This window comes from Symsagittifera roscoffensis, chromosome 2 (assembly GCF_963678635.1).
Source record: "Symsagittifera roscoffensis chromosome 2, txSymRosc1.1, whole genome shotgun sequence".
NCBI lineage: Eukaryota > Metazoa > Xenacoelomorpha > Acoela > Convolutidae > Symsagittifera > Symsagittifera roscoffensis.
The window spans coordinates 80,306,650-80,320,678 of record NC_087063.1 but is presented as its reverse complement, the minus strand read 5'-3'; positions in this window follow the sequence as shown (position 1 = coordinate 80,320,678).

Genomic DNA, 14,029 nt, shown 5'->3' with positions numbered 1-14,029 from the left:
CTCACCAATAATCATCTTAAGAAGGAAATGAAGTTTAAAAAATCTCAGCTGAAACGTAATACCCAAAATTCATTTTTTCCTTCTGATTGTCAAAAAATTAACATCACTAACTGTCCAATTGTAACGATATCGTACATCTTGGCTTTGAGCGCAAAAAACTCCACCATAACGCTCCCTGCCAGTGCATTCTTGAACTTTAGCCTTTTTTTTTCTTCAACGGAATACAAGGGTGACTGCCGGGGGTAATTGGAGTGTCAACACTTGTTTTTCATCGAAGGCTTTTGAAGGTCGTCATATGAATTTTTTGTTTTGTTAAATCTTCATATATAAGAGAGTCGGTTTCACTGTAAGGAAGGTTACAAACAAAATTCTTTTTCAATGCAAAAGAGTGAAATTGGATCATAAAGTGCTTCGTCAGATTCAAAATTGCAGCATCCAAAATTGTTATTTTCTTCCACAGCAACCGAGTTTTTCCGTATTGTTTCAGCTGCCAAATTTTTTCAGAGAAAATTTTCAAATTTTTAGTATTATACCGATCAATTTTTTGTAAGATTCAGCATGAATTCTAACCATTTCCATTTTCATTCTTTTGAGTGGTTTTTAGCATGTTTTCCTACAAGCAGCGTTTAAAACCATTTTGAAAATATCTTATCAAACTTGTTTTAAGCTTCTTTGTTTTGAGGGTTTAGCTCTGTAAATGGTGCAAACCAAAAACTTTGTTTAAACTTGAGGACTCAATATACTTTCTAATCCGTAATCTTAATCCTATTAAATCATAAACACTGAGTGTGATGTAATGAATTGTATAGTGTTTCATATTGAACAATGTTTACAGAAATTTTTGGTCTTATTCAGTTTTTATACTGCATGCGATCTCTGAGCTCAGCTTGAAACTCGCTGAGCCAAGTGATATCAACAAAAATTTTCGTGGGTGCCGAGGGGAAGTCTTTAAGGAGGCCATGGCATTCGGTAAGATATTCTAGATCGACTTTGATTGACTTTGGTTTCTAGGAATTCTTTGAGGTCGTAGTTTTCCAAGGTGACAAATTTGAGGAGAGACAATGGATATGTTTCCATGACACCACCATATAAATTGATTGCGTCGATCATCAGACTGTTTTTTTGTCCGAAGGGTTGGAATCATGAACGCACTCGTTGTTTGCTTTGAAAAACATCCTTTCATAGCTCGAAGACATGCCTTCGCTGATCATATCATCTGCCATTTCCAAATGCTCCCTCTGGCTGAGAAGCTCAAATGTTGGTATTCAAGTTTTCACAGGAGTTTGCCCCGATTTGTTGGCAGCTGAATAGAATTGTGTGAAGTCCAGTCCAAATGTATGAAAAGAAACCTAACGAAGTTCTGGAAAAACGCAAGCAAGAAGTATTCAAAAACTTTGTTTGCAAATTCGAGGTTTTCTATTGAAATTGAGGGTTTTCCACCGTTCAGGGTATCTCTCCATTCTTCAAGTGTAGAAAACACAAATTCATGAAGTTTTGGAAAACCATCCGTCAATTATTTGATTAGTATCCTTTTTGTTTTTGTAAATTGATATCAACTGCTGATCTACTGGTTCGATGGGAGTGCATTTATAAAAATTTGGAAGCTAACTATTGGCAAGTTTGAAAATTTTTTGAGTAAAACTGACATTAACCAAAACGAATCGACGATGAATGAATCTTCAAAAATAGGGAGAAAAGTTTTTTGTGGATTTCCTTTATGAACACTTTGATACTTAAAGAATTACAAGTCTCGTCAGCTAATGAATTACCTAAATTTGATTTCTGATGTTGCATTTGTCCAAGGCCCAGCAAAGATGATGCGTGCCATTTCTTGACAAGTTGTGTGCTTTTTTGAAGTACTTCTAATCATATTACAGAGCTCAAGCGACCGATCCAAATTTTTTCAGAGTAATGTTGGTGATCGATATGTTTGGGATCACTATACGTCAATTCACTTTAACATATCCAACGAACTGTTGCTTTGCTTCTCGATTGTTCTGCATTGCTTGAAAAGAGTCGGTATCGTTATTTACTGATGTAGAAATTATGAGCCAGTTATTTAAGGGTCGTGACAAAGTCCAGCATGCAATCGGGCGATCTTTTCATTTTGAAGAATTTTGGATTGGGGTTTCATGTTTATTTATGACTAAACCATATGCACATGGATCAGGCTTCTCCAAAAACTCTTGTAGTCCTCGTTCGGAAATGAGACTCCAATGGCTTCTCATTCGTGCCTTAGTTCGACGTGAAGTTTGTAGGATTCGACCGAAAAGCATATAAAAAAACACTTTCTACAGATAACAGCCCGGTTATCAGGCTGTAGGTGGCGTAGTTTCAATGCCAAGTTTGACAAATTCTCATTGAGAACATAGTGGTATCGACGTCTGTCTGTCAGAAGCAACAAGTTTACCAAAAATTCGCTTAATTTTTAGGAGCCACGAAATGGTATCACTTCCCGATTTTGCTAATTGAAATTTAAAAAAAAACTTTAAATTTTTTTCTCTTTTCAGTGTCTGATAGTTGGTTATTGATTTTACTCGTCAATTGGTATGGTCATTTGGTAAGATCATATCGGTTGGTTTCTGGGGGTTTCGTTAACTGTACAGGTCAAACTAAAAATCAACTGTTTTTAGTTTGTATTACTGAGTCTTATTGAGTAATAACTGATTTATATCTTGCGGCTGAGTGTTTCCGTTAAAAATCAATTATTTCGCAATGTGCTTAAGCATTTAGTATTTAAGTCAAGTATTTAAGTCAAAGTAATAAAAGTCAGTTATTTCGCAATGTTACTTTATTTGGTCTGCATTTGGTCGCAATGTAATAATTCCATAAGAGGTGACGAGATATAAATGGAAAGAGACCACAAAGGGAAGGAGGAAAAGCATTACCAAAAAATAAGCAAAAGTTGTGTAAATTGTGTCTCATGTTTTGCACGGTTTGATATTTTTTTTGTAATGACTAACAAATTTTATGTTTGCATGCTGGTTTTTATGTATGTATAATTGTATGAAATTATGTTTTGTATGATGATTTGTGTGTAGTGTTTTCTTGAAAGCATTTCATTTCATTTCAAGTTCTGCAAAATATTCAGACCTGGACAGTCGGGTTAGCGGGCAAAACCTAACCCCGCGTTAAAGTCAGGAAAAAAAACTTAAGTGCAAACCGAAAAAGAAGGTATCCTAACAAAAAAATTTCTCAGAGTTCAAAGAAACACCACTCATTAAATTTATTGCAATCTCCTGATTAGGGTCGGATCCCACAATCAAATTTCAAAAAAAAAATAAAATTTGTTCTTATTTTTCCCTCCTTTTTACCGTTAACTTTCAATTCCTTAATTTAAACTTAAATTTCAGTGTTTTATAAACGTTTTAAGTGCTATTTGATGCCTGAATAGGGCTAGAGCAAGATCTAGAGAACGCTAAATGTTTAGTCGAGGACGTAAATTTTACGAAAAAATTGAACGTAGATTCAAAATCCTATGATATCATAAACAAACATTTTTCCATCATCTCCCGATCATACTTCGCTCAAACAAATCGCTAGTTAAGCAAATGAATACATATTGTTAATGCCTTGTAAAGGCCTAAAATACTCTCTGTTGCTTTTCGTCAGACGCTGCTAACACCACAGGGCACAAAATAAATTGAGAGAGCGAGACAAAAGAGAGTGTTTGATAAAAGCCATAAACAAGGATTGTTAACCGGCATGAAATAGTAAGGGCCTTCCATTCTTAGCTGTATTTTGAAAAATATTGTCATCATTATCCTGGAAAGGATAGTAATTATGGGGTCATCAGCGAGCAAGTGAGTTTTTCTCTCTCTCTCTCTCTCTTTCTCTCTCTCGCTCTCTCTCTCTCTCTCTCTATCTCTCTCTCTCTTTCTTTCTCTCATCGAATAGAATTTTTTCATTTCATGAGAAGCGAAATTAAAAACAAACATTTCTATTCTGTTTTTTTTAATGAAACTTTTTTTTAAATGATAATTACTAGTTCTTATAATTACTACATCTAGTTTTTATTGCTTGTGAGCTGTTCGAACGAATAGAAGACTGTGTACTTTTTTCATTTTCGGGTTCAAACACAATTAAACTTTAGTTCATCCATTATACGAAAAGGACAACCACCAATTTTTACATACAGTTTAAAACCAATAAATTTATATCAATCAAACTTTATATCATCGCCAGATCCGAATCAGAAACTATGAAACAAGGTTTGAGTTTTTACGACACTTGAAATTGTATCTTTCGTTTCTAGGGCGCTTAGCAAGTATCAACTGGCGGTGTCGCTTGGCAGTCTTTTGGAGTAGTGAGGTCAACGACAGAGCTCGAGCTCTGAGTCGCAATGCTTGCTCTGATTAGGCTAACTGGAGTTGCGGGGACCACTGGTGTCATTTGAAATCCTTGTACAGCTGAATCGGCAGGAGACGAGATCGTTCTTCCGATATCCCAAAATGTCTCGCCCTCCGCTAATATACCCCTCACGAATATACCCTTCCTGGGTCTAGTAAGATAGAAAAGTGTCACACTCGTATCGGAACAGTGCCCTTCGAGTTAAATTCGACAAAAATTGCGTCATTGATTTCTGTTTCTTCGTTGGCAGGGTCTGACTCGTTCACTGTTGAGCTATCAAATACCCGCCTTGGGCTCTGACGAAGTCAGTCAATCTGTTCTAGACTGTAATTGGACACAATTATTTGGTTTTTTGTGGTCCATGTTTCATAAGACTGATCAGATATTCGTGGAGCAAGGTCATTGAATGACGAGGACTTTCTTTCTCTTGTTTGTTGCACTGTTGCAACTGTTTCTCTCAATTATGTCTGATAAATGATAGTTCTCTCTTCGTCAAACGTTAAAATACTTCGTAGAGTCATTTTTAAAAATTATTGGTTTTTCTTGCATTGCAGCATAGACTAAATTGTTTGAGATTATTAGAGAATTGAAGCTTGTAGTAAGAAATTGCTGGGTTTTGAAAAGTTTTTATGTGCCTTTGGGCTGTGAAAATGTTTTATGGGCGGTTTAATTGAAATTATGTCATGAAATGATTTGAAAACATATGCGTCAAAGAAACCACGTGGTACCTTTTTATGATGTCTCTAGGATAAAATGACATAAAATTTACGCTTCAAAGGGGTTACATGTTTGTCTCCAAGTCAAAGTGTTTAGGATTTTTGACATGTGTAACAAAATTTAGTCAAACTTTAAGCACAAAGAAAATGAAAGTTGGAGCTTAAGGCATACCACTGAAGCTTAAGGCATACCATAAAAATACATCAGCAGAATTAAGCTATCCGCTAGCTGAATCATTTTTAAATTGTCTCCCGCATAAGACAGCTAAAAGAAATCTTCGGTTTCCAACTATTTACAAGCTTGAAGGTGATTCTGACTCTTCTGATGATTTACGTGAAAGCTCGTCTGCAGAAAAATATATAGTTTGAACTGGAAAATTAAAAAAAAAACAGATACGAATATCTCAAAAAATTTGTAAAAAAAAACTATGAGGAGGGAATTTTCAAATTTTATCACTCAGTTTTTTCAATAACGAACAAATTTGGTTGCCTGGCTGATAATTAATCAAAAGTTACAAAAAGTATCATCTGGTGAAAAGAACACGGAGTCCACAACAGGAAATGATAGTTCTCAAAAATGACGATACTAATCAAAACGATATGTGACGATAAACGTTACAGGAAAACGTTGACAATGAAAAAGACTACTCTGACAAAAAAAATGTCGAATGGTTTGAATAATTTGAATATGCTAGTTTCAATTAATGGACAAAATAGTTGAAGCAATGTATGAACACTTGCCTGAGTCTTTTAAACAACTTCGGAATAACTTCAAATTCTATATTGTTATCAAAAACAGCGATGTCCCTAACCTTCTTTCTAATATCAACTGTGCTTTTGCAGTCCATTCCAGTTAGCGCTATGTTTGTTCCCAACCTCTTGACAAGAGACCACCACAATTCCATTCTCTCATCGAAATTACAGAAGAAGTTAGGAAGATTGTTTAAAACCTTTCATTGTTCCTCGCCTTTTTTGGTCCTTTAATTATTTGCTTATGGGATGCAGCAAATATCATCTATCAGGACCCTTGATAGAAAAAGGGAAATTTGTTGTCAACTACAATTCTAACAACATCCTTGACATTGGGAGCGCTCCTGTCCGAAAAAGATTGTGGCAAGTTTGGTTAGGTTCACTTCTCTCAAACACAAACTGTCCTGTTCACTTATGTAATCATTAAAAATTTTGTTAGCGTAATAAATGGGAATACTTTTAATAAATTTTCAAAAACCATTGAAATTTTTTTGAGCGGGTATCGTCTTTTGGAGGTTGATTTAAATATTTTGTTTGTTAAATTTATAATGAAAAAAAATCAAATTTCAGGAATCAGTTTCGAAGCATGAGATAACATCAAAAATGAGAGTTTTATCAAAAATTAAACATATTTGAAAAAAAAACAATTAAAAATCGTAATAGAAAACAATCAGTAGCACAAAATTTTTACGTCATACGATTAGCCAAACGCATCATATCATGTTCGTTTATTTTAAATGCAATAGGAAACCTAGATGAAATTAAATATGACATGAGCAACACAAATACAAAAAAGTCCTCATAATATCGAGTTAGCTGATTGTATTAGACTGTTACTCAGTATTTCGTTTCCTTCATGAATTGGTCATCTCATGTAATTGTATACATGGGGATACGTTGTATATATAAGATGTGTAGTTCTTATCCTAGAAGATCTGCAAAAAAAATAATGACCACTAGCTTGAGTAACCAATGAGTTCCTGGCTGGCCTTAGTTTGATGTGTTCACTATCATAGAAGTAATTTTACGTTTCAACATTGTTTTAAACGCTAATTTAGAGAAAAGAAAGCCTCGAAATCGATGTTTCAATTGTTTGCATCTGTTACTAAGCTCAGTAATCTGCTGATTGTCCATTTCTTTTTCTAATTCAAATCGTGAGAATCTTATTAGCTATTTTCTATCGGAATGCAGGTAAACCGTTGATGCAAGCTCGCCCATGAAAATTAGCTCCACATTATTTGCCAGCAGTGCTGCAAATTTCGTTGCTATTGAATTGATGCAATTGGTCAATTGAGGATGAATAAAGTCATGTGAAGCCTCCTGAGTAGGTGTAAGATGAAACGCCATAAAAAATGACTGTGATAATGAGCCAAACTGGTTCCATGAGTATCTAAAAAAAATATATATATATAAGGCCTCCAATTTGTTACAGTACATTCTTTTGTTACTGTTACTTACCGTTGATACAAGAGTATCTGCAATGGGCGGAACGTTTCGGTAAGCATTGATTTTGATGATGAAACTGGTAGGTTCGATTTGTCCCCTATTATGCTGTATTCATGCTCATTGCCACAATCATTAGACGAGTCGCCTCTTTGGCAAAAACATCTTCTTGTGACCAGCTTTGTACAACAATTGTTGCCCGAAAGTTCCTCGATAAAACTTCAAGATAATTGTATAATGCTGGTATTTGCTAGTTTTTTTTTGTATCGATGATTTTACAAAAATTTTTACTGCCTTTTTGAGTACATATAGAATAGCCTCGGTGATTTGAACTTGTTAATGCTTATCTCGATGCTCTGACATAATAACAAGTTCACCAGGACATCGTCTCAGAGAAAGTCTACTTGCAGCATTACTTTTTAGATGCTTGTACTCTTACCAAATAAACGGAATTCGCTAGATGCAGCTACAAATCGCTTAAGTTCAACGACATCGTCAGCCCGCCCATTAGCACCATCTGTACCTGACGGCTTATCTTCATAATATATCTTTGTGAGCAAGCCTTGTTTTGCATCCTTACCGTGTGAAAACTCCGTCTCAATGAGCTTTTAGTGCGCAAAATTGGCATTAGATACTGAGGATTTTTCTCTATGCAAGACTTTATGCATTCGTAAAAAAAATGAAAGTTGAATATAGACCAAATATGGCGTGTCTTGTTGTGCTGCCTCTGAAACAGAACCTTATAATTCTTTTGAACCATGCTTGCTACAATCTCCAAGCCAGTTTGTTCTAGATCGATAGAGTTGTTTCTTTCTCCTAAAACTTCAGCTTCGAGCATAGGACCATCAGGTGAATAAGATGGACCAATTTTTTGTTCCATCTTCATGCACTTTTTGGTCCATGTATTTTCAAATCTAACAAGTAAAAGAGGTTTTCAACTATTTCTTATGAACTATGAGTTGTTTCAATAGATTTGATTTGAGAAATTTTTTCATAAATTGGTTTAAAAAAATTGGAATGACTTTTCAGTGGAGTTCGTTTGTTGGGAAAGAACTTTTGTTTTTCTTTTTCTTTTTTTTCTGGCTTCCTTTTTCTAATGAACCGAGATTTGCTGCTTCCAGCTTCAACTTGCTTTTTGATTGTGTTTGTTACTGTGTTTTGGTGTCTTCTTCCGGGTCGCTTTTTTTAATAATTCTGGTGCTGCTTGAACAAATAACTTTTTTTGCAAAACATTTTGGTGCTGGTACTATAAGTTTACAAGTTGGAAGTTATGCTCGTCTATTACCCATAGCCAGAGCCCCGAAGCTACTACCCCGCCCGCTGTCCGTAATGTCCTGAGAAGTGTGGCGTGGTTGCTTTATTCTTTGAGAACGTTTCCATAATGTTAAACAGAAAATTTTTTTTGAAATTTCTGAGTCAAAACAACATTTTCTCCTCCTCCAGCAAATAGCACAACTCTAAAGGTTCCTGTTTGAATGAATACCGCTTTTATCTTGATGTTATTCCCGAGGAGTTTTTTGTAATCCGATTGGCTAAAAACTTGGCAATTATGTGGTTCAAGACTGCAAGTATAACAGTTTTTCACTCTTCGATTAGTATCAATTGTTTTTAACTAAGTTGCTTTGGTGTCACCCATGATCTGACATTGATTGATGTCCAAATAGAAAAACATCAATTGAGTTTCAGCAGAGTTATCAACACGGTAGTCGGAGATGAGATTTTGGGATGTGAGAGTGCTATGGATATAGCGGGGTCCTTTACAACCAAAACAGTAGCCCGTTCCATTTCGTATGCCTTCGAAATAATTCGTGTAAACTGAAATATGTTCTGTAACTAGTTCGATGCCGTAACTGAGCTTATAAGATCAATCTTCCGATGATTTCGTTGAAGAGTTTTTTGATTTCATCATATTCGCCCTTTGCGACTTCACCTATCTCTCCATCATATTGTTTAGATAAACTATCTTTTGTAACTTTAAGACTTGCTTTAATTTTGTGTTTTTGTTGTACGCTACTTTCTTAAAATGAGTGGTAAATATTATTTCTGTCATTGCAACTCTCCGTTCACTTTTTAGTTTGATCTCTTTGATTAATAATTTATTTTAAAAAGTTAGCGAGTTGTCAATGAAATTGTTAAATGAGGCTATTGACACCAGTGTTTTAGTAATTGAATTTTTTCGCTCCTGAAGTTACCAGACATTGTTTAATTCAATCTTTCCTTTTCCAATACCCTGATTAGTTTGGGCACATACAATTTACCCTCTATTGTTTCCTTATCGGTCTTGATGAGATTATAAGTTGGTGGGTTCCTTGTTGTCGTTTCATTTATTTCAAAAGGCTCGTCTGTGAATAAATGTTTTTAACTTTTTTGAAAAGGAATGTCATTGGTTGCTTTTCTAATAAAATCACCATTGTTCAACTTTGGTTGGCGACCAAATTTCAGAGGTTTTTCCGCTCTTAAAAATTTTAGACGTGGAACGTCCTTTTTGGTCACTTTATTCGGGGTTAATTTGCTAACGCGGTTTGTTCTCAAGTTAACTGTGCTGACAAATGCTTGAAGCTTCTCGTTGCAGAATCTGATTCTTCATTTGGAGTTCGGTATGCTGCAGATTCTTTCTTTTCTCCTTCTCCTTGTTTTTTTTGCGCTGCCCGTTCATTTCCTTCAAATACATTGAGTAGGAGAGCTTTTTCTTGCGGATTGATTCCTGTTTTGACAACGATAGGTGATTCAGGGCTGACAAATGCTTGAAGCTTCTCGATATAACAGTAAGTCCATTTGTCCTCCAAACACTTATGAATCAGATTTTGTTTTTTCATTTCCTGTTGTGAGAGCTCCAATGCCCTTTTTCCCGCACACACTTTTGAATGGCCCCTTGAATTCAATGCACTTTTCTACCCAGGTTTTTTGACCGTTTTAATTTTATCATTTGTTTGAACGCATCTGCTATTGAGGTGGCATATTTTGATTACAAGAAGTAGCGGGACATGCAGTCCTCTGCAACCATAAGCTACTGAAAGTCTTTATTGTAATCTGCAAGTTTCTCAACATACGCCAAATAAATTGACCATGTTTCAATTAAGTCATAAACTATTACCTTGAGACGCGATGTTTTGCAACAAAATGTTCGACATTTTGTATATGCAGGCTCTGTATATCAATTTTTTTTTACTTTATTTCGTGAACTTTTTGATTCTTCTCTTAAATTCAATACTCTGCCAAAGAATGCTGGAAATTCACTAATAAGTTTAGTTTTCAGCTACTTTTCTTCAGCAGCTGTAAGCTTGTATTTTTTTCTTTTCGCCTTCATCTTGTCTGTCGTTGCAGAATCTGATTCTTCATTTGGAGTTCGGTATGCTGCAGATTCTTTCTTTTCTCCTCCTCCTTGTTTTTTTTTGCGCTGCCCGTTCATTTCCTTCAACTACATTGAGTAGGAGAGCTTTTTCTTGCGGATTGATTCCTGTTTTGACAACGATAGGTGATTCAGGGGTTGGGGTTTATGAATGGCGTGTCAGTAGCTGTTGTTTTTGTTGTTGTCGTTGTTGTTGTTGTTGTTGTTGTTGTTTTTGTTGTTGTTGTTGTTGTTGTTGTTGTTGTTGTTGTTGTTGTCGTTGTTGTTGCTGTTGTTGTTGTTGTTGTTGTTATTGTTTTTGTTGTTGATGTTGTTGTTGTTGTTGTTGTTGTTGTTGTTGTTGTTGTTGTTGTTGTTGTTGTTGTTAATGTTGTTGTTGTTGTTGTTGTTGTTGTTGTTGTTGTTGTTGTTGTTGTTGTTGTTGTTGTTGTTGTTGTTGTTGTTGTTGATTCGTTCAGGGTTCTCATACGGTTCAAATATGATAGTTGAGATTTCTTATGTTTGATAAAGATGTCAAGCAAAATCTATGCTGCATCTTCGTTGGCTGGTTAAATTTTTGAAGATATTTGTATCGTTGGAAGAAATTGATTTGGCCAATCACCGGGAAAATCTTCTTGATTTAGATAATTATTTAACTGAAAAAAATTAATTTGTTCTTTCCACTGCACCACTTGACCTTGTGAATCAATTCTATTTATTCTGGTCAAAGATATTTTGATGTCACTCTCTGGAGTCATCCAAGCATATAAGACTAAATTCGGCTATATGTACATCTCCACTTTTGCTAGTCTCTCGTTGATGTTAATTTTTCAACCAATAACAAAAGACCTTACTATTTTTTAGGGCGCAGTGATTCCTGGCGTTGTGATGTTGTAAACGTCTTTTGCAAGATGAGTAATTCTTGCAGAGAGTTCTTAGTTCTCGGGCAGCCCGATTCAACAAGATTCTAATTTTCTGTGTCAGGTACTTTGCAAGAAGTTTAGTCTATTCTTTTCTTTGGGCGTAAAACACGACATTATGAGTTTTCAAAACAAAACTGATTAATCTGATTGAGGTTCAAATACAAATAATCAACGCTTTTCTAATGAATTTGTTAACCAAATGTAAGCTTTTTGTTTCAGGTTCGCCTTAATCAGAAGTTGTGATAGCTAATCCATTAACTATAAAAGTATTTTCCTATTAAGTACGACTGATCGTTCACTTCACATTATATTAAGTGTTAGAGTTCTGGTCTCGTTGGTTTGATGAATATGTAGAAAGAAATAACACCCAAATGACAAATCAGACGGTTTTTACACTCCCAGGGTAGCATATAGCAGTAAGTAGGACCAGTGTTGTGAACTTCGTGAATAAAACCAGCGGCATCACGTAAATTTGTATGCAGTCGTAAAATTTTGAATCTTTCAGGTACTTGTCCAGTGAAGAATCGGCTATGCCAGTAAAACTTTCAAATAGTCTAAGTTTTATGGCTACATCATAATTTAAATCATTTTTCTACTAGAAAAGTAAAATTAGAGAACATGCATCTAGAAAATAGTTTCAACAGTCAGAGTTTTCCAGATATAAATGTTACAGTCAAATTTGCTGAGTGCCAAGCCAGATTAAGTAAAAGAAACCATGTATATTTCACCTGCGGATGTCTACATCTCAGTGATATCAACTTAATTAAACAACCGGCGATTTTTGATAATTTGAATTTTTGTAGTAACAAAGCGGAATTTATCGCTGCACCCATTTTTCAATCAAAGAAATTGAAAAAAAATCAAATGTGTTTTGTAAGTAGCAATTGGCAGACTAGTCGTTTTTCGATGTTTCTTTTTTTCTGTAAGAACACAACGTTTTTTAGAAAAGCTCATTCAAATTAAACAGTTTTGACCACATTTTTTTTTGCAGTTTCTTCCCATCTCAAATTAAATTCTATATGACAATTTTGAAGTTTTTTTTTTTGATCTGAGATCTATAGAAAAAACGGTGAACGATAAAATCTCACGTTTATTACCCTCAGTGAGCCAATTTCACATCAAACTAATTTTTTTAAATTCATTACTGGATCAATTTATCATCATTGTTTCTTTACTGTCAAAACACAGAAGACGACGACAGCATTCCAATTTTGGTTAGTGTTATCTGAATAATAAACTTTTCAGCTTAGTTCAAAATATTCAGTTGAAACCTAAGTGTGAATTATGCGTTTCCTTACTAAGTTGGAAAAAAAAGAAATGCACCCCGTCATGACAATAGGGGAGAGGTGGACACATTTGATTACGTAAAGATAAGACTTAACAGATTGCATTCTAGGGATAAGCTGCGTACAGTTCTGAGCAAAACTTGAGTAAAGCGAGCGGTTTATCAAAACAGATAAGAGAACAGTTTCTGCAAATCAAGACATCTTAAACAAAATTTGGTCCACCAATAAGACGTTTCCGAATACAACCATTTTTCAATTATTTCAAGGAAAGCTGGTCAAAACATTGAAGTTATTAGTTGCTGCAGACATCTTTTTGAGATTTGTAAGAGTTCAAACACTGAAAAAAAATTATGCCAAAGAGCACTTCGCAAACTTTCAAAAAATTATTTCGCAAAAAAACACTCCTAAAAAGCTTTGAGTTGATAAGGACACAGAACATGGGGGAGAATTTAACAAGTTTTGCAAGGAGAAAGACATTGAAATTGACTCAACAATGAGCGAAACAAAAGCGGCATTTGCAGAGAGAGCAACTGAGTCTTTGAAATATAAGATATAACATTAAACTGAACATCAAGGTGAAAACTTTGTTCTCATGTTGCAAAAACTTGTTTCAACCATGAACCGACGCAAAGTTTGGTGTACTGGAAAATTTTGGAGAGATGTGAAAAATAATGACCTCTATATCATTTTTTATAACAAATCATACATGAAAAATTTTAAACCAAAATTCAAAATTGTGGATAGAAAGAGAGTTTTGAAAAACGATAGTCCTTTTCGAAAAAGATACAAGCCACAGTTGAAAGGGTTACAAGCCTTATTTTATCAAATCAATTGTCAGTTGGCAGTTGGCTTGATAAAATTTCAGAAATATCATCAATATCAACAAAAAATCCGGCAATATATTTTGTCAAAAAACTCAAAAAACAAGAAACTCTTGACAATTTTATGAAAAAGAGCTGAGGATATGTTCAGATTAAAAGAAAATCAGTTTTAAGAATACATTTTCAACGATCGTAGCCATGGATTGTTTTACTATTGAGCTAGTTTTAATGCTGCTTTTAATTTTTTTTTTTCGACTATTAATTTTAGTTATTTTTCAAATTTTCTACCGGAACAAATACACATTAAAGGAGAACGCGAGGTTGCTATTTCAGACAAATCGTACGTTTTATTGTACCAAAACGTTACTGAAATAAACCTTACACTCTTAGATGGAAGAGAAACTTCCGAGGA